Source organism: Beta vulgaris, chromosome 1, assembly GCF_026745355.1.
Source record: "Beta vulgaris subsp. vulgaris cultivar EL10 chromosome 1, EL10.2, whole genome shotgun sequence".
NCBI classification, from domain to species: Eukaryota; Viridiplantae; Streptophyta; class Magnoliopsida; order Caryophyllales; family Amaranthaceae; genus Beta; species Beta vulgaris.
Window position 1 is genome coordinate 53,351,159 of NC_079202.1, and position 21,227 is coordinate 53,372,385.

The following is a 21,227-nucleotide window of genomic DNA, read 5'->3' on the forward strand; positions in this document are numbered from 1 at the left end:
AGTTTTTTGGGCTAAGAGTTTTGCCAAAAATACTTTTCAGGATTTATGCAAGGCACAACTGGTACGAAGAATCCGACTACTTGCATTACATCAACAAGCTAATTAAGATAATGACCCAAAGTTGTTTAGCATAAAAATTAACATAACATCATCAAGTATGGCCAACAAACTAATGTGGAAAAAAGATAATGGAGAAATATTTACAGATTGGTTGCAACTTAAGATTGGAGGACAGCACCTTCAATGATCTTCCAGCCGGACTTGGAACAAGACATTTCCATCACAAAAGGGGTTCAGTTCACATAATCTAAAGTGTTATCACGGCCAAGCTCCATTGTAACATCCTCATTTCCAAAGCCATTAACTGCAACATCTTCTTGCCGTGTTATGCGTTCTTCTCCAGACTCCAGAGCTAGGAGGAAATACTTTCTGCAGTGCCTGTATTACACTAGTCGTGACATTATCGATTACTGCATGAGCTCCAGCTCCAATCCTCACTATTTGCCCTCTAGCCTCTCTAGATATTTCAGAACAATAGGATCATCATAATAATCCCCAAGTCTGAACTCTGAACTGAACCCCTTTTGTCTCCCTAAATCTGGTGGAAACCACCTCCATGAGCCAGGTTTCCAACAGTTTACAAAGTCCTGGGAGTGTATCATTATCCTCATAATCCCCTGAGTTCTCCAGAACAAACTCCACTACTGATGGATCTCTGAAGCTAGGGTGAATTTTCATTGTCCAGGCCCAACCATGTCCGACATTACATTGATCAAGGTCCCCAATCAACAGTGAACACAGACCCCTTTCCAACGCCGGTTTTCTTGAGTAGTATATAAAGATATGGAATCTGCTAAAGGCATCAATTTGGTTTGCTGAAGTTGTCGAAATAAGTCATTGGCATCTTCAATGAGATGAGGCTTCTTGCCAATAAAAGCTTTCAGCTGGAATATTTTTTGGCGTGGCAGTGAAAAGTGAAAAGATCAACCTGTCACAGAGAATAACAAAAAAAACATATTGCTTCTGAACTGGACTACTGGAGTGAGGAGGAGAGGGGAAGCATTTCATACTCAGGAGCCCAAGGAGAGAATTGTATGGGTGAACCCATATTGTGGAGGCTTTGAAACTCGACCCTCATAAGCTCTCTTTATCCCATCTCCCAGAAAATGAACACCTGCAAGTGAAAAAGTACAGAATTCAAAGTTGGTCAATAAGCATTGAAAAATTTGTATCTGCAATGAGTCTGAGCAACTAACGACTACAAGAGTAAAATCAGAAAGATGGGTAATCACATCCATAATCACATTTGCAACTCAAAAGGCAAAAATCCCAGATGTGGATACCAAAATTACTATTATTTCGGATTATGATCACACCCTATCTACAAATCATTATCAAAATTCTCACTTCCTCTAATCTCTGATATTGTCCATTATGTATACTTGTATACTTACTTTGGTTGCCAACTAGTAGGACTGCTCTCTTGTAATTTATGAACTATACTCTTCAAGAGGTGTCAGGAGGCATGTTTCTTCGATTTTGAGACAACTCTTTTCTTCTTTTAATATCATAATGGGATAATGGCTAACAGAGGTGCACACCCGAAATGTTTTTGCTCCTATGGAATGCAAAAGTATATTATGGTAGCTTTTTTTTTGTGAGGTGATAAATTTCAGTTGGTCATCTTTGGTCCGAAGTAGCCTATTAGAACCCCGAGATTTCTGGATTTACTGAGCAACTGTGTGTTCTCATGCAGAGGCTATCGGGAGCATCTTTGTTGATATTTGCAAACAAGCAGGATATACAGGGTGCTCTTTCTCCTGGTGATGTTGCCAAAGTAAGGTTCCTTTTGCCTAGAAGATTGAAACTGTGATTTGTGTTCTTTTGTTTGTTCAAATTTACTTTTGCTTATTAGATTTAAGCAGTTTCCCAGAGCCAGTGCTCTCTCTTGCTAAGATATATAGATTTGGAGATTTGTAGCCTACATGGCCTTTTGAAATATATTAAAATTCTCTAAATGATCTTGTTAATTACATGGATTTGCAAGTAGGCGATACTAAATAATGCTAATGGTAATTGTAAATAAATCAAATGTAAAACAGACAAGTGAATTCCTTCACTAGTTTTTATTCTCTAAAGTGGTCACGAAATTTTATAAAGAAAATCACAAGTTTGGTGGTGGAAAATTTTGACATAACAACATAGTAGGTTAGGAAATGAGGAATTAAGTGATGTTAGGGTTTTAAGGGAAAGGTTGAAATGCTATGGCTATTACGCTATGGACTAGACTTTTTGAAAAAAAAAAATCAGTTAAGTAAGCCCAATCCAGATACATTTTTGAAAGTGATGTTAGGGTTTTAAGGGAAAGGTTATATTGGATTTTTTAATCCAATTACCCTCAATCCAATCCGATTCGAAAATTCAATTTTTCAAAAGATCTCAATCCGAATTCAATCCAAACACATTTCGAATCCGATCCAAGTTACTAATTCGGATTGGATTTTGAATTTTATCCCTCTCTCTCTCTTTAGAATTCTCTTTCATCTTATTTAGCAAGTTATTTGACATAATTCTTGTGAGCAACAACTTTGTTGTTTTTCTTCTTTGTATAACGAAAATATATTTTGTACAACCTGTGCTTAAGTGTAGGGTCAGAATATTGCTTTTAAAAAAGTGCAAACACACTTATAATAACATTTTTGAGACCTTTATTATTATAAAGTTCTAATATAATCGAAATAATAGTAGATGAAAATATAACACACTCCCTTCAAAAAAAATAAAATATAACACACATAAAATAAAGAAACCTATCCCTAAAAATTACATGAGGATTCACCCGGATCAAGAAAATAGTTTACAATTTATGAAATGGGAGAAAAGAGAGGCAAAACATGTTAATTGGTATTAACTAGTAAGTAGTAACTTTAAAAAATAACTACTACTAATGTCATTGGTATAAAAGAAAGGCAACACATGTTATTTGAGAGAAGCAGCGAACCTATCTGTCTTTCTTTTTGCCTTCTACAATAAAGCAACCCTCACATTTGAATTCCTTCCATTTTTTTTTCTTTCTACAGAAAAGAAGCTTTCAAGTTTCATATGTACAACTTCATCTTCCCCTAATTGCACAACAATAAGTAATTCAACCCAAGAAAAAAAAATCGAAACAACAATTCAAATTCCCACTGCAACTGAGAAAGAAATTCCCAGAAAATAAAAGTATAATAACATGAAGGTTGAAGATTCTCTCTCACCAACAACGTCAAACACAACCTCATCAAATAAGAAAGACACCTCCGATGTGAGTCTTTTCGGTAAAGGGCGCTACAAATTCTGGGTATGGGAAGCCATTTTATTGCTCTCCGGTGATCTTAACCGTGTTTCCGACGACTTTGACACTCTTTTGAGGGACGATCTCGATATTATAGAACACCCTTTTCTCTCTCCTCGATTTCTGAATCTGGGTTGGTGTTAATTTTTGTGGGTTTTGATTATTGTAGGAGATGGAGGAGAGAGAAAAAGTGCCGGATGAAATTGCCAAGGTTTCTGGGGTTCGTGAATCTGGGGTTCCTATTGAGTTGACGGTGAGTATTTGCATCTTGATACTGTTATTGTGTGTTTTTCTTGTGTTGTTATGTTAAGTATTATTACTAAATGGGTGACTGGAATATGAGTTGATGAATATTAAACCATTTAAGAGTGTATTTAGTTGAATGTATGGCCTCAACTTTATTGTTGTTGGGGTTCCCATGAAGACAAAGAAATAATATAAATTTTAGGAATTGTATTTATTGACATGGGACACACGAAAATGTGAAGTGTATCACTTAATATGAGAAGCAGGGAGTATCTATTAGCATATTCATGTTGCTTTTGATGACTTAATATTGAAAGTGAATTTAAAGGTTGTTTATATGGTTAGATTGCTTATGAAGGTAGGGGATGATAATGTATAAAGTAACTGTATTGTGGCCTGCAGATCATTCTAGTAAATAAGATAGATATCATTCATTAGTTGACGCTTAACATTTCAGTTAATTGTTTTAAGTTAAGCTATATAATCCACTTTGGCTCATGCAACCGACCGCATTTTATGTTGTGCCATTGTTGTATATTATCCTCTTTGCCGAATTGTATACAAATGTCTACTGACCTATTTTGAATATCTTAGACTCTTGGAGAATCTTGTCCTTAATCTAATATTATGGATAATTTATTTGATTGCTATGCTTGGTGTGAGGGGGTTTAAGTTCCAGTAAATCCTCAAGTTTGATTTAAATGCATAATTCTTTAGTGGTGTCAATCCTGACAAATTTGGTCATAAAGAAGGTTGATTTTGATAAATTCTAAATTTATCCTTTTCAGAAAACCCATTATATAGCCATGGGTGTATATATAGGATGCCAGGATTTGAGAGTGCTATGTGCCTATGGCAACATTTTCTTGTGTTTATTAGGAGGAGTTGGTTATGTATTGGCCTCCATGTTCACGCCTTTTAGTCTATAATATGTTAAGGAGTCTACGTTTATTTGGGGGTAACTCCTATTTTCCACTAGTACCTCATTTACACGTTTATAAACAGCATGATAATGTAGTTGGTCAAAGTAAGTGATAAAGGATCAAATGATCTATTTAGGTAACATCAATTCTTAGCAAGTTTAGGCTCTAAAAAGTAACATCAAAGTCATAAAGAAAATAATAATGAGAGTCAGTATACCATCAAGGTTTTGGGAATGGATTATTGGTCAACAATATGTAAGGTAAAAACATTGATGCTTGAATTGAGATGGTTCACATAAACATATAGGAAGAGAAAGCCTCACAGTGATGTCATGATGTTCTTCTACTTGATTTATATGTTCTTTTTTGGATCAAAGGAAGTTTTGGGTTTTCAACTTACAAATTTGTTAGGTAGTTTGCACTTAATAGAGGGTAAAAGGGTAGGAGGTAGAGGGTAAAAGGGTAAGGAGGTAGGAGGTAGGGGAGGGTATGGGGTAGATGGGTAAGGAGGTAGGAGCGGGTAGGGGTAGAGGGGTAAGGAAGTAAGAGCGGGTAGGAGGGAATAAAAGGGTAGGGTAAGAGGGGGTAGGAGTATGTTATTTTTTGGATCAATTGGAAGTTTTGGGTTTTCAACTTGCAAATTTGTTAGGAAGTTTGCACTTAATAGAGGGTAAAGGGGTAGGAGGTAGAGGGTAGAAGGGTAAGGAGGTAGGAGGTAGGGGAGGGTATGGGGTAGGGTAGGGGTAGAGGGGTAAGGAAGTAAGAGCGGGTAGGAGGGAATAAAAGGGTAAGGTAAGAGGGGGTAGGAGGGTAGGGGAGGGGGTAGAGGTTAAGGGGTACAATGTAGGAGTACGAGGGGAGGGGTAGGTGTTAGGGGGTAAGTGTTAGGGGTAGAGGGGTAGGGGGGCAAGGGGTAGGGGAAGGAGGGGTACGAGGGGCAAGGGTAGGGGTAGGAGGTTAGGGAAAGGGGTAGAGAGTACGACGGGTTGTTAGGAGGGTAGGTAGGGGGTTAGGGGTAAGTAGGAGGTTAGGGGTAGGAGGGTGGGTAGAAGAGGGTAGGAGGGGGGTAGGGGATAGAGGTAAGGGGGTGGGGGACGGGATAGAGGTAAGGGGGTAGGGGTAGGGGTAGGGGGTAGGAAGGGTGAGGGTAAGGGGGTAAGGGGGTAGGGGTAAATGGGTAAAGGAGTAAGGGGGTAGGGTAAGGGGGTAGGGGTAGGAAGGGGTAGAGGGGGTAGGGGGGAAGGGTAGGGGTAGGAGGGAGGGTAGGGTAGGAGGGAGGGGTAGGACGGGGGCGGGGGTGGGGGGCGGAGCAAGGGGTAGGACGGGGGGCGGGTGAGGGGGCGGAGCGGGGGAGTAGGACGGGGGTAGGGTAAGAGGGGGGTGGTAGGGGAGTAGGGGTAGGGGTAGAGGGGTAGGGGTAGAGGGGTAGGAGGGGGGTAGGACGGGGGGTAGGACGGGGGTAGGGGTAGAGGGGTAGGCGGGGGGTAAGGGTAGAAGGGTAGGACGGTGGTGGGTAGAGGGGTAGGACGGGGGTAGGTAGAGGGTAGGGGTGGAGGGGGGTAGGGGTAAGAGGGGTAGGAGGGGGGTAGGGGTAGAGGGTAGGACGGGGGTAGGGGTAGAGGGGTAGGACGGGGGGGTGGGTAGAGGGGTAGGACGGGGGTAGGGGTAGAGGGGTAGGGTAGAGAGGGTAGGACGGGGGGTAGGAGGTAGGGGTAGGGTAGAGGGGTAGGACGGAGGTAGGGGGTAGAGGGGTAGGACGGGGGGGTAGGGTAGAGGGGTAGGACGGGGGGTAGGGGTAGAGGGGTAGGAGGGGGGGTAGGACGGGAGGTAGGGTTAGAGGGGTAGGAGGGTAGGACGGGGGGTAGGGTTAGAGGGGTAGGAGGGTAGGACGGGGGTAGGGGGTAGGATGGGGGGTAGGGTAGAGGGGTAGGGGGGGGGTAGGACGGGAGGTAGGGTTAGAGGGGTAGGAGGGTAGGACGGGGGTAGGGTTAGAGGGGTAGGAGGGTAGGACGGGGGTAGGGGGGTAGGATGGGGGGGTGGGGTAGAGGGGTAGGAGGGGGGTAGGACGGGAGGTAGGGTTAGAGGGGTAGGAGGGTAGGACGGGGGGTTAGGGTTAGAGGGGTAGGAGGGTAGGACGGGGGTAGGAGGGGTAGGGGTAGAGGGTAGGACGGGGCGTAGGGGGGTAGGATGGGGGGTAGGGGTAGAGGGGTAGGACGGGGGGTAGGGGTAGAGGGGTAGGAACGGGGGGTAGGGGTAGAGGACGGGGGGTAGGGGTAAGGGGTAGGAGGGTAGGCGGGGGTAGGAGGGGTAGGGTAGAGGGGTAGGGAGGAGGACGGGGGTAGGAGGGGTAGAGGGGTAGAGGGTAGGACGGGGGTAGGAGGGAGGGGTAGAGGGGTAGGAGGGGGGTAGAGGGGTAGGACGGGGGTAGGGGGGGTAGGGGTGAGGGGTAGGACGGGGGTAGGGGTAGGACGGGGCTCCTACCCCTACCCCCCGCCTCCACCCCGCCCCTCCTACCCCTCCTACCCCTCTACCCCTACCTCCCCTCTAACCCTCTACCCCTACCCCCGTCCTACCCCTCTACCCCTACCCACCGTCCTACCCTCTACCCCTACCCCCGTCCTATACCCCTACCCGCCCTACCCCCTACCCCCTCCTACCCCTCTACCCCCCCCCCCCCCCCCTACCCTCTACCCCTACCCCTCCTACCCTCTACCCTATGTCCTACCCTTCAACCCCCCTCCTACCCTACCCCTCTACCCTACCCCGTCCTACCTCTACCCCTACCCCGTCCTACCCTCTACCCCTACCCCCGACCTACCCTCTACCCCTACCCCCCGTCCTACCCTCTACCCTACCCCGTCCTACCCTCTACCCTACCCCCGTCTACCCCTCTACTCCTACCCTCTACCCTACCCCCGTCCTACCCCTCTACCCCTACCCCCGTCCTACCCTCAACCCCTCCTCCTACCCTACCCTCCCTACCCCTCTACCCCCGTCCTACCCTCTACCCCTACCCCTGTCCTACCCTCTACCCTACCCCTGTCCTACCCCCCGTCTACTCCTCTACCCCTACCCCCCCCTCATACCCCTACCTCTCTACCCTACCCCCCCCCCCTCATACCCCTACCCCTCTACCCTACCCCCCTACCCCTCTACACCTATCCCCCGTCCTACCCCCCCGTCCTACCCCTCTACCCTACCCCCCTACCCCTCTACACCTATCCCCCGTCCTACCCCCGTCCTACCCCTCTACCCCTACCCCCCCGTCCTACCCTCCACCCCTACCCCCGTCCTACCCCTCCACTCCTAGCCCTGTCCTACCCTCCACCCCTACCGCCCCCGTCCTACCCTACCCCCCGTCCTACCCCTACCCCCGTCCTACCCTCTACCCTCCTCTACCCTCTCCTACCCCTCTACCCTACCCCCCGTCCTACCCTCTACCCCTACCCCCCGTCCTACCCTCTACCTCTAGCCCCCGTCCTACCCCTCTAGCCCCCGTCCTACCCCTCTAACCCCCTCCTACCCCTACCCCCTCCTACCCCTACCCCCTACCCCCCGCCGCTCCCTCCCCCTCCCCCTTTCGCCCCGGCGCTCCCCCCTCCCCCTTTTCGCCCCGCTGTTCCCTCCCCTGGCTCCCCCTCTACCCCCCGCTCCCACCTCGCTCCCTCCGTCCCCCACTCCCCCACTCCGCCTCTCTCCCCCGCTCCTGCACCCCCTTGCTGCTCCCTCCTCGTCGCTCCCTCCCTCCGCCTTCCGCTCCCCGCTCCTTCCCACTCCCTCCTTCCCACTCCCTCCGCTCCTCCCTCCCTCCGCCCCCTCCCCCCCGCCCCCCCCGCGCTCCTCCCTCGCTCCCCCCTCCCCCTTCCCCGTCCCCCTTCCCCCCGCCCCCCTCGCTCCCCCTCCCCCTCGCTCCCCCGCTCCCCTCGCTCCCTCCGCCCCCTTCCCCTCCCCCTCCCCCGCTTCTCCCTCCTCCTCGCTCCCCGCTCCCGCCCCCGCTCCCCCTCCCTCCGCCCCTCTCCTCCTCGCTCCTTCCTCCCTCCGCCCGCTCCTCCCTCGCCTCGCTCCCCCCCCGCCCCGCTCCCCTTCCTCTGTTCCTCCGCTCCCCCCCCCCGGCCCTCCTCCCTCCGCCCCCTCCCCCCGCTCCTCCCTCCTCCTCGCTCCCCCCTCCCCCCTCCGCCCCCGCTCCCCCCTCCTCTGTTCCTCCGCTCTCCCCTGGCTCCCCCTCCTCCGTCCCTTCGCTTCCATCCCCCTCGTTCCCTCTGCTCCTGCTCCCCTCCCACCTATCCCCTCTGCTCCTCGTCCTCTCCCGCTCTCCTTCTCTTAGCTCCCCCTTCCCCCCCCCCCCCCCCCCTCCACTCCCTTCTCGTTTCTCCCTCACTCCCTTTCCTTGCCCCTCCCTTTGGTCCCCTTCCCTGCCTCTCCCTCTCCCCTTCCTTGCCCCTCCCTCTGTCCCCTCTCCCTCCGTTCCTCTCCCTTTCGCCCTCCCTTCTCCTTCCCTTCCCTATTTCTTTTTAGCTTAGCATTGATGTTAATGGTCTTTGCCTTTAAATTTTCAAATCTGCAGGCGGCACTTCAGTTGCATTTAGAGGGTTTCAGCACGCCACTCATTGGTGTTTTTCCTACTTCCTAGAGACACTTGAAATACTGTCAATTGAGAGTAATAGCTACAATGGAACGTGACTCCTCACATGATCATGATAGATCGTCGGGATTGCTCGTGCACCACTTCCATCAACCACACGAGGATTACATCCAACATCAAAGGCAGTCAGCAGTGACTCCCGACTTTGTATCGATTTTACTTATTTCTGTTTTAGGTGAAATGTACGAGCTCGTAAGGCTCCTTTACTTTTGTTTGTTTGTTTTAGTTTGGGTTGTATTAAAATTAGGTTGTACTTTTTTTAAAAATTAATGTACGATTTTTCGATGTCAAAAAAACTTATGCTTTTAAAGGTTGTCATAATGTAGAAGATAGTTCATAAATCCTTAAAGAGTTCAAGGTTTAGAAAGTTGCATTAAACTAAGAGCATTCCAAGAAATACAAGGAACTAAGTTGTTATAGCATGGACAATCCTAGCCAAAACGACTCTACTTATATCCACCAACAAATGGGCGACGTCAGGGGCTGCTTCATGAATAACCAACCTTGGATACAATAAAACTTAATAGTTAACTAACCAATATGCAGCTGGATAAACTTCTCTATAGAAATAATGGATTGTGATTTCCAACTCGGACCTACTAATCGATGTCTTGCACTTATTTACTACACAACATGATAATAAGGAGAAGATGGGGGTTACATTATCTATCAAAAAAAAAGTACCAGCTCTGAGTCATTTGTGATTGTGTATCCGATAGTGACTCGCATTTATAGCATCAATAGGCGTTACATCGCCGCTACATAATCGGTATTCTATATAACATTAGTTGGTTTGAAGTATTGAAACGTAGAGTTAAGCTTATAAATAGGGATTAATGTTTTGAATTTTTAATTTCACTTTTAAGGACCTCATATTTTTGTTCATTCTTTAGGACCTAAGTTCACAATTTTAGTGAGTTAATCTGACCGTTAACTCAACTTGACTTTTCAATCCAAAAAAAAAAATAAAAATAGAAAAACATGCTTTTACAACTTGTTTTTGCAATTAAAAGAAGACTAAAATGATCTCAAGATTCGACAGTTGGAAATGTGGGTTAAAAAATGCTCAAGTAAGGCATACAATTAGACTTCCAAGAAACGAGAAGTATATGATTTCGTTGGTTGATAGATAGATAGAACAGAACTGAAGATAGATAGAACCTCATAATTTGAAATGAGAACCTCCAAAAGCCACTCAGGCCATTCTTCCATTTGAGTAAGGCAGCTGCAATGATGGATGACTGCAAGCCAAATACAGAAGGTCTTGAAATTATGTAGAAGACATTCATAATTCCTCAGAGTTCAAGGTTTAGAAAGCTGCATTAAACTAACAGCATTCCAAGAAATGAGAAGTTTATGATTTCGTTAGTTTATAGATAGATAGAACAGAACACAACAAAAGATAGATAGAACAGAACAGACATGCAACATTTTGAATGTGTTGCATGGTGCAACTCACTGCCCTACTAGAATATTATACCAATATTCAAGAATAACATTGGCAAGAGAATATAATAGTCGACTTTACAATTTAGAACCATCCACAAATTTGAATATTGCTGAGAAATTCTACAGTGGTGGCATATAATATTGCGAGAGAGTCAAGGAAGTACCTGCAATGCTCGACTTTACAATGCTGTAGAAGCATAGCGAAGTGATTTAAGAGAACCAGCAAAAGATGGAAATGTTCAAATCGATGTCCAGAATCATACAAGTTCAAACCATCTTCAGTTCAAGTTAGCATTTATCTGAAAAAATAAGACAAACTATATGTCAAAATTGGACCCTAGAGACTTGTGATTATATCTAAAATTTTGAATATTTCTAACTGTCAATTGAATGGCAACATAATACAGGCACATGGAGTGAAAAAAAAGGAAAATATAGTACAATAACTATTTCATCCAACCCCACGAATCATAGTAGAATAAACATTGTTTTCATGAATTATGAAGAGACCAATCAAGTTATCTGTGAGAAGCACAGTTAGTACAGAGTAGCAATTGCAAATCCTACACACAAGCATTCAATTGTTATGATATTACTAGCACTTTGTCCCAGATTGCCTAAAAATGACGGCAAAGACCCAAACTATACCATATCTTGAGACTTGAAGAACTATATAATAATTTAACTCTTGGTCATTTAAAAGAATACATGCCTTACCCTGTATCTGCACAGATATATGATTTCTTTACCTTCTATCGATGTAGCAACTTAGGAAGAAAAAAAAAACATCACAGGGTGTCAAAGCCACATACATGCCCACAGATGAAAACCATGCAACCTATTAACAACAATTTAATTGATGAAAATAGTAGGTTAACTTAAAACTGTGCATTTATCTACCAATCTTCTCTTGTTGAGATCGGGTGGTGGCGTGGCGCATAGGTATAAGCAACTAACAAATAGTAGTGCATGCATAAGTTCTTAGAAGTGATTTTAATTCTATGACGAGCATAGAATTATATAGAAGATACATTGCTAATGGACAGTTCAGGACATGTATCAAGTAATAATATGTAAACCTGCAAACTCTTGCAGTCATTCCATAGAAACAGAGAAGCCACTAAGTAACATCCGGTATTTCAAATGCTTAATCAATCACTTTATCACGACATTAAACCAACAATGTTTAAACAGAGATAAACAGTAAACCAACCGTACTTAAAAACACTGATAAAGTAAATTAATCATCACATCTTTCTTTCACAATGCTTAATTTCAATGGAACTTAATAACTTATCCATCTAAAGAACACCAAATACTAATACGTTTCACCAAGAAAAATCACACCCTATTATATACTTATTAACCAATGGTATATTTCTACTTATTAGCAGCTTTCCACATGATGATTATGAACCCATAATTTATTTGTTAAATCTAGTTACACATAATTCCTTAAAATCTCATAACGCAACTAAAAATTCAACCCGATTGTTGAACATAATAAATCAGATACCACATGAACATATAATGTATGTATAATATAACCAATGGTATATTTCTACTTATTAACAGCTTTCCACATGATGATTATGAACCCATAATTTATTTGTTAAATCTAGTTACACATAATTTCTGAAAATCTCATAACGCAACTAAAAATTCAACCCGATTATTGAACATAATAAATCAGATACCACATGAACTAACCTCCATTGAAGATAATGATTATGCACGTTTCTGGATATTCTCGGCAACACCGGAGCAAATCATGCTTGTTTTCGTCAGCGTAACGCGAATGTGGAGGACGAAAATCGGTGCTCGGTCGTCGTAGAGAGTGATTTCACCAACCCTAGGTCGAGATTGTCGAGGATTTGTCGGCATTGAAGTTGAAATTGGGGATTTAGGGTTTTCCGACGCCATTGTTGAAGAGTTTTCGGGTCAAATTGAGACCTGAGGGAATCCAATCAATGAGAGAAACTCTAGGAATTTTATTTTTAAAAAAAAAATTGAACTTTGTATCTCCATTGTTGGGAGATACTTTGATTAGTTTGTGATGAAGACAACTAGCCGTTATAATTAAGTAAGGGTGTCTACTGTCTACAGACTTCTACAAACTAGAAGATGAAACTCAGAGGGAGAAATGAGAATTATTTTTTTGTTTTGTTGGTTTTAGGATTTTGTTTAAATGTAATAGGAGTAGTACTAGTATTTTGTTGTGTCTTTTTATCTTTTTATTTTTTTAATTAATTAGATAGTTATATCTCTTTTTTATATATATTTTGGTATCCCACTCCTATCGTCATATATAATAGAGATGAGCTAGTAAGATCATTAATTTTTCATTGTTATAATAATACTCCGTCCGTCTCATTTTAATTTGCACACTTTGATAGTTTACACTATTCACAAATTTCACTTTGACCATCATTTGTGATTTATACGCGAATGAAAATATAGTCATGTGGGATCTTGTTAGATTCATCATAACATGTATTTTATTAATATGTACTTTTTATAATTTTTACAAATACAAATTAAAACTAAAGATATATGTCCTCAAAGTTTTGTATTGGCATGTGTGAAAAGTGTAAGTGTGTAGATTAAAATGAAATAGAGAGAGTAGTATTAATCTATGCTTTTTCTCTGAAAAATAGAAGAAAGGGGTACATATGCATGCCAATAGTCGTTATAAAAAAGCCGAGTCATAACGAAATGAGAAGCTATATGACTTAATGCCAACATAATCACTCAGATAGAGCTAGCTCTTTTAGTTATTTTTTTTAAAGGAAAAGCTTTATCAAGTACTTGAATTCCCAGTTATATTCCAATTTGTTTATAGTGATTGCTTCTTTGAAGATAGTAGCTAAATAATCCTAATGTGTCACATAAAGAAGATAATTTTTAGATTTTCGACGGTTTTTTCTCACCCTTGTATAAATAACCCACTATTGGTTCACAATACATAACATCTTCATCGTCTAAAGTAACAATGAGGCGGAGAATGTCATGCATTGATGGATGGTGAGGATCCATAGTGATTATCATGAGGTCTTTCGGGTAGTTGATACCGTCATAAGTTTTTCCTCGATTCATTCTTTACACAAATTCATTTTTCCATGATCAACTGCTGAAAACAAATTAAAAAGAAGTTATAGTTAATGTGAATATAATTATGATGAATGTATTATAAGACAATCTTCTAAAACCTGACATAGATAAGGTCGCAATAACAAAGTTTCTTTAAAAAAATTTGCTGCAATACTGATTTGTTTTAGTTAGGTGATTAAAGTTATAAGTTTGAAAGACAAATTTTGTTTAATCAAGTTGTAAAACTATATTGTAAATGTATATTGAGTTTTTAGGTCCAAATATTTTAAATCAATTATATGAGTTAGGTCTAAGTTGAAAGATTTTAGATGCGTTTCTTATCGACCTGAGCATGAACCTGGCCTATTAATCATATTTAGGGATTGGGTATTAGGTAAGTGTAATCCCCCATATTTTTAAGATATTTAATTAAATAGTTTTAATCATTTTTAATTATTAAAGCTATTTAATTTCGGTATTTAAGAGCAGAAGGGTATTTTGGTCATTTTACCAAAATAGTATTTGAGTATTTCCACAAAGAAGTATTTTAGTATTTTCAAGGAAGTATTTTATTAATATTAGTAGGAAGATTATTTTGGAAATTTATCATCAAATGTATTTTGGCAATTTGATGAGTAAGGGCATTTTGGTCTTTTACCCAAATTGACTACCACTATAAAAAGAGAAAACCTAAAGTTTCCCATCTTTTTCCATCTTCTTCACTAGCCACCATTTTGTCAAAAAGGAGTAAGTGGGTTTTTTTTCCTCTCAAACCTTTGTTCTTCCTCAACTTCAATAATTCTAGCTTCTAATCTAGTTTTGTTTTTGAAATTATAGGAAGATCTTGCAATTCTCAAAGGGAAGCAAAGAGGTAATGATTTTTCTGAATTTTTTTTGGGGTTTTCTTCCTTATTTTCTCTCTCCTCTTTGTTCACGATTTCCGGCCACCACGGTGGTGGTTCGCCGGCGAGATCGTCGAGTTCCGACGGGACCACTGTCGGGATGACAGTGGTGACAACGACTGGGCCGACAAGCACCACCCTACCCACTGCCGCGTCGGTGGTGGTGCAGGCGGTGCGTGGTGGCGCCGGTGGTTGTGGTGTTTTTGAGATTTGTGGTTTTTTTTGAACCACTTGTAAAAAAAAAAAAAGAAATTGTTATTATTATTTTAATAATTTACAGCAGTAAATTATTAAGTAAATTAGTAGTTTTTATAAAGTTTTAAGTATTAGTTTGTAGTGGGTTTTGCCTAATAGTAAAGGTTTTCAAGTTAGGACTTTAAAAATAGTTTTTTAAAGCATTTGTAAGGAAAAATCAGCTTTATTATTATATTTAGAATGCTGATTTTTATTTATTAGTAGCTTTGAATTGTTGTTGGAAGTACTAATTGATAGTACTTTATTGTTGGTAGGTTTCAAGAATAATTAAAGCCAGTCAAACTTTGACTGTTGATTTTTGTGTAATCAAGGTACATACACTTTGACCTTGACTTTAGTAGTTTCCAAGGATATATATATATATATATATTATTGAGCATGAGGAGTAAGGAGAGGCTTATGCCTTGAAATTGTTTGAGTATATGTTGAGAACATAGAAAGGAGATTAGGAATGGAACTTTTGAGTTATTCCTATATTTGAAAGGCATGTTATTGATGGTAATTGCTTTTGAGCATGATTAAAGTTATTAAAGTTATTCTTGAAGCTAGGGCTTGCCTGAGAATATTTTATTGAGCATGGTCTCAATTGAGGTTATATATTTTATTGAGCATGGTCTCATTTGAAGTTATATATTTCATTGAGCATGGTCTCATTAGAAGTTATATATTTATTGAGCATGGTCTCATTTGAAGTTAATATATTATTGAGCAAGGTCTCATAAGTTAAAGTTATTGAGCAAGGTCTCACAAGTAGTTTAATCATTGAGCAAGGACTCAATTGATTGGATCATGGATCCTTAAGAAAGTAAGAAAAAGGACTCATGGAGTCATTAAAGTAATAAGATGAGCAAGGTCTCAAAAAATTTAGAATTGAGTTAATTATGGTGTTTGTTGCATTCACTTGTTAAAGAAAGATAAGAAATTAATTTATTTGCTAGATGTATTATTGTGATTGTGTCTCACATAATGGGCTTTGGCAATAAAACTCTTGGGATGGATCCCCCATGAGTATTGAACATAAGGGGGGAGTTAGTGTAAAACTATACTCCTGCATATAGCTTAGCATGACGATGTTAATGCTTTTATTTTATCAAGCAAGTTTATGGAATTCCAATTATCAAGATCTCTGAGTGGACTAGGTGTCACTCGTATTCTTTATCTCTGAGATGTTGAGTCTAGAGGCTCACTCTCACCTCGTTCATTACTAACAAGCTAAATTTCTCGAGTCAAGTTATTTAAAGTTCATGGAACTTTAGTAAGAGGTGTGGGATCTCTTACACAAGAAATAGTAGCCCGTATGACTCCAAGAGGAGGACGGTGCCCGTTCATTGCCAAATAATAATAAAAGAAAGTATTTAGTAAGTTCAGTTATATGCTTGTCGCATGTAGAGTCGTAAGAAGAGCAAGCCGAAGTGATTGAGGATTGCATGCATTATTATTCGCATTAGTTAGTTGTGTTATGTACTCAGCGTTGCTGATGTATGTGTTTCTTTGTTTCTTTTGGTTGTTGTTTTTCCTCAACAACCCTGTGATGATCCATTTGGTGAGCAGAGTTTAGAGAAGAAGTTGCAGGTACAAGTTCTTGATGTGCATGGAAATCATAAGCATCCGGATGGGAGTTTTAGTACACGAGTACTTTCTTATTTAAGTTATCTTGAATTTTATATTTGACTTTACTTGACCAATGGGGTCAAGGTTTGACTTTTGAATATGGGACTAGTATGGGATAGTCTCGGAGTTTGTAATTCATTTACATACTTTCTTATTTCTATTGTATTAAAGTATTTCCAGTTTATTTTAAAAGACTTCCGCTGTATTATCTGATTAGCCTTACGTATTATCATCGTGGCATAACAATCCCGCAATTTCTCCTAGTTTATAAAAGGAGGAGTCGTGGGGGTGTTACAAAGTGGTTACCAGAGCTCCAAGGTTTATATTACCTTATTTTACAAAAGTTTTCGAACTTAAAAGTATTTCAAAGTCGAATTGCAAAAAGGGAAGGGAATTGCATATGCATATGTACATTGCGTCGCATTAGTCACTAAGTCTTTATGTGTCTTAGAGCATATGTACATTGCGTCGCATTAGCCACTAAGTCTTTATGTGTCTTAGATTAGTAAGTGCTCTAAGTTCTAGTAGCACTTTTGATGTGTTTTATGTGACTAAGTGTTTGATTGCAACGTGGTTAGCATTTTCTACTTGCATGGAGTCCAGTTTGGACTAAAGGTGTAGTATGACTACAGTAGTGCTAGTTTTGCTTTAATCTACTACTCTAGTAAGAGAGTTAGTATAAAAGTTCCTTAGAAAGGAGATTGCGAATTAAATGTCAGCGTGGCATTTGCTTAGTATTTTTGACCTATATTGAGGGTCAATAAGCGATTTTTGAGTCAAATTTTTCTTCTTTGGCAGATCAATGGCCGAGAGAAAGCTAGAATTGATGCTCAACTGAGGAATTTAGTCCGAGTGACTACGAATTTAGCTAGAAGAGGTCCTTCGAAGAAGAAGTCTGTTGATTGGTTTAAGAGGGTTAGTGATAGTAAACCGCCTTCTTATGATGGGAAGGGTGATCCTGTTAAGCTTGAGAACTGGGTTAGGGATTTAGAAGCTATTCGATGCTATCCAATGTCCAGATAATAGGAAAGTAGCTATAGCTGCATATTACCTCAAGGAGGAAGCTGACTTTTGGTGGTCGCAGCATAAGGAGACGTTAATGGCAAGGCCTGACTTTGATTGGAAGGCTTTCGGAGTAGCTATGAAGGAGAAATTTTATCCCAATTTCTTGAGGAGGCAAAAGGCCACTGAGTTTGATGAGTTGAAGCAAGGTGACATGACTGTGGAGCAGTACTATGAGAAGTTTGTAGGATTGATGAAGTTTGCTCCAGAGTTAGTACCTACTGAGGAAAGAAAGGCAATTAGGTTCGAGACTGGACTTAGTCTTGAGGTGAAGCTTGGGCTAGGAGGTTCAACTTTCAGGACCTTAGAGGAAGTGTATGATAGAGCTGCTCATTTAGGTTCCTATTTGAAACAAGCTGGAGTTGAGAGCTCAAACAATAAGAGGAAGGAGAATCCTAGTCAGAATTTCCAGAGGAACGACAAGAAGTTCAAGCCTCAAAATAACTTTCACCAAGGAGGACAATCTAGTGGCCAAAGGAATGGAGGCCAGTATCAACCACAGAAGGGTGGAAATGGTTCTAATAAGGGAAAGAAAGGAGACGAACGCGTGTATTTCTGCAAGAGGTGCCCATACAATCATCCTGGAAAGGATTGTGAAGGAAAGCTGGTGGAGTGTAACTACTGCCACAATTGGGTCACGAGAGTATGAGTGCTTCTCCAAGAACCCTGAGTTGAAGACGACAAGGGCAAGAGCGGAAACCAGTTTGGTCAGGGTAATCGAAACCAGTCAGGAGGCAACAACTATCAAGGTGGGAACAGGCAAAATGGGAACAACAAGACCGTTTTGAGTGGAGCTGGTCCTAGTGTGCCTGCAGTGCAAGGTTGAATGTCATAAGTGCTAGAGAAGCTGAGACGGCTAAGGACGTAGTTACGGGTAATGTTTCTATTAATTCCACTTTTGTTAAAGCTTTATTTGATTCAGGAGCCGAACGTTCATTTGTTTCAAAGTTAGTTGTTTCAAAATATGGCTTAGAAAACCCTAGGATGTTGAAATTCCTATTATGTTACCATCTGGGGAGTAGTAACTTGCTCAAGAGTATATGAAAACGTCCTTGTGAGAATTGGGGATGTAGACTTTGAAACCAACCTCATAGATTTCCATTGGAAGACTTGGAGATATTTTAGGAATGGATTGGCTTAAGGAGTATAAAGCCGAGATTCTTTGTGGAGAACAAAAAGTGAGATTGAGGAATAAGAATGGGAAAAAGGTGACTTTCAAGACTAAACCACAAGAAGGTAGAATTAAGATCATTTCAGCCTTAAGTTTGGTGAAGCAAGTGCAGAAGGGAGCTCCGTTATTCTTGTGTAGTGTGCAGAGGTTGGAAGAAGAGAAGCTTAAGATAGAGCATGTGAAAGTGGTGAATGAGTTTCCAGACGTATTTCCGGAAGATATACCGGGAATGCCACCTCAGAGGGAGTTAGAATTCACCATAGACTTAGTTCCTGGAACTGCCCCTATATCAAAAGCACCCTATAGAATGGCTCCAGCAGAGATGAAGGAGCTCAAACAAGCAACTAGAGGAATTACTCGAGAAAGGGTACATTAGACCTAGTTATTCCCCATGGGGAGCGCCTGTTTTATTCGTAAAGAAGAAGGATGGAAGCTTGAGGCTATGTATCGATTATAGAGATCTCAATAAGGTGACTATTAAGAATAAGTATCCGTTACCGAGGATTGACTGACCTATTCGATCAATTAAGAGGAGCTGGAATATTTTCAAAGATAGACTTGAGGTCAGGGTATCACCAATTGCAGATTGGGAGAAGGACATACCAAGACTGCCTTTAGGACGAGGTATGGTCACTATGAGTTCACCGTGATGCCATTTGGTTTAACCAATGCACCAGCGATGTTTATGGACCCTATGAATAGAGTATTTCGAGAGTATTTGGACAAATTTGTAGTCGTATTCATCGATGATATCCTTATCTACTCGAAGAACAAGGAGGAGCATGAAGAGCACTTGAGGTCAGTATTGTCTACACTTAGGGAGAATCAGCTTTACGCAAAGTTCTCGAAGTGCGAATTTTGGATGGAAGAAGTGGCATTTCTTGGCCACATTGTGTCAAAGAAGGGAATTTCCGTAGATCCGTCGAAGATAACCGCAGTGAGCGAATGGCCTAAACCTAGGAATGTTACTGATATAAGGAGTTTCTTGGGTCTAGCTGGCTACTATAGACGTTTTGTGAAGGATTTTCGAGGGTAGCTAAACCAATGACTAGTCTCATGAAGAAGGATACGAAGTTCATATGGACCGAGGAGTGTGAGAAAGCCTTTAAGAAGCTTAAAGAGTTGTTGACTACAGCTCCAATTTTGACGTTACAGAGGAAAATGCTGAGTTGGAGGTATATAGTGACGCTTCGAAAAATGGTTTAGGGTGTGTTTGATGCAAAATCGAAAGGTTATAGCCTACGCTTCTAGGCAATTGAAACCGTACGAAGTGAATTACCCAACCCATGATCTAGAATTAGCCGCAATAGTGTTTGCTTTGAAGATTTGGCGACACTACTTATATGGAGTGAAGGTGAAGTTGTATACAGATCACAAGAGTCTGAAGTATTTGTATACTCAGAAAGATTTGAATATGAGCAGAGAAGATGGTTAGAGTTGGTGAATGACTATGTATTGAGATCTTATACCATGAAGGAAAGGCAAACGTCGTTGCCGACGCGTTAAGTCGTAAGTCTAGCCATAGTTTAAGTACTTTGGTACTTCCAGAGAAGTTGTGTGACGAGTTTAGGAAGCTCAACATTGAAGTTGTTGGGAGTAGTGGAGTGGAAGCATGCTTAAATGCCATTTCAATCCAGTCAGAATTGAATGAAGAAATTTTAAAGGCTCAAGAAGGGAATGAGGAAATGGAGAAGATAAAGAAGCTGATCAGGAGAAAAAGACAAAGGAGTTTAGTATCCATGATGATGGAAGTGTCCATTCAATGGAAGATGGTGCATACCGTCAAGTTGCACCGAGTTGAAAGAAAAAGTGATGAAAGAAGGGCACAACACGACTTATTCTATCCACCCTGGAGGGGATAAATATATAAGGACTTGAAGCTAATGTTCTGGTGGAACAATATGAAAGAGAAGTAGCTGAATTTGTTGCTAGGTGTTTGACTTGCAGAAGGTGAAGAGCGAACACAAGAGACCTCAAGGGACGATTCAACCGTTACCAGTGCCTGAGTGGAAATGGGATGACATAGCAATGGATTTCGTTGTAGGTCTTCCCAAGACAGCGAAAGGTTTCACCAAAGTGTGGGTGATAGTAGATAGGCTAACTAAGGTAGCAAAATTTGTTCCAATGAAGGACAATTGGTCGATGGAACAGTGTGGTAAAGTATATGTGGACCAAGTGGTGAGGCATCATGGAGTTCCTTCCACTATTGTGTCTGATAGAGATTCAAGATTCTTATCTCATTTTTGGGAGCATTACAGAAAGCTTTTGGGACCGATGTGCTTAAGAGTACAGCTTTTCATCCAGCAACTGATGGTCAATCGGAAAGAACCATTCAGACTCTCGAGGATATGTTGAGGGCGTGTGCCTTAGATTACCCTAAGACTTGGGATGAGATGTTGGCTTTAATAGAATTCTCATATAACAATAGCTACCATTCTAGCATTAAGATGGCTCCTTTTGAAGCTTATACGGTCGAAAATGTCGCAGTCCATTGTGCTGGAACGATATTAGCGAGACGGTTACTTTGGGACCGCAAATGATT

The 21,227-nt window shown here is 41.7% G+C and overlaps 2 long non-coding RNA genes across 4 annotated transcripts; one reads left to right on the top strand and one right to left on the bottom strand.

Moving 5' to 3' along the window:
- On the bottom strand, window positions 1–12,872 carry LOC104905342 (uncharacterized). Of its 3 annotated transcripts, XR_007272200.2 has the most exons (5): window positions 12,305–12,872; window positions 10,759–10,893; window positions 10,307–10,386; window positions 1,071–1,174; window positions 2–988 (listed from the first exon to the last, which is right to left on the bottom strand). It is a non-coding gene; the product is annotated as an uncharacterized LOC104905342 (long non-coding RNA). The 3 variants fall into 3 exon arrangements; XR_008969218.1 differs by having other exon boundaries at window positions 1–1,174; XR_791726.3 differs by lacking the exons at window positions 2–988; window positions 1,071–1,174 and having other exon boundaries at window positions 9,615–10,386.
- A 1,665-nt stretch (window positions 12,873–14,537) lies between these two features.
- On the top strand, window positions 14,538–16,644 carry LOC130591321 (uncharacterized). The gene is made up of 3 exons (XR_008969220.1): window positions 14,538–14,555; window positions 15,096–15,152; window positions 16,393–16,644. It is a non-coding gene; the product is annotated as an uncharacterized LOC130591321 (long non-coding RNA).
- The last annotated feature ends 4,583 nt before the right edge of the window (window positions 16,645–21,227 follow it).